This window comes from Etheostoma spectabile, chromosome 18, assembly GCF_008692095.1.
Source record: "Etheostoma spectabile isolate EspeVRDwgs_2016 chromosome 18, UIUC_Espe_1.0, whole genome shotgun sequence".
NCBI lineage: Eukaryota > Metazoa > Chordata > Actinopteri > Perciformes > Percidae > Etheostoma > Etheostoma spectabile.
Window position 1 is genome coordinate 16,620,221 of NC_045750.1, and position 326 is coordinate 16,620,546.

The window sequence follows — 326 nt, forward strand, 5'->3', positions numbered from 1 at the left end:
CTTTTCCCGGTGGGACGGTAGTGTGTCAAGGCTGCCCGGCGTGCGGCCGCAGCCTGCCGGCAGACCTGTGGGTCGCATCTGTGTCCACATAGTGTTACTATGTAGGCCTAACGTTTTTATTACGGCTTACTTTGGTTTCATAACCTTCTCACATCACTGGACCAATAACATGGCCTATACACGTACAGTGTAGTTCATGTACATCACACCAGGAACACCACAATGCTTCCTATGCTCACAGCGTGCATTGAAGTCACTTCTTTTTCTAGTTTTTGTCCCTTTTTGATGTATGAACATTAATTGTACAAAGATATTTAGAATTAGAC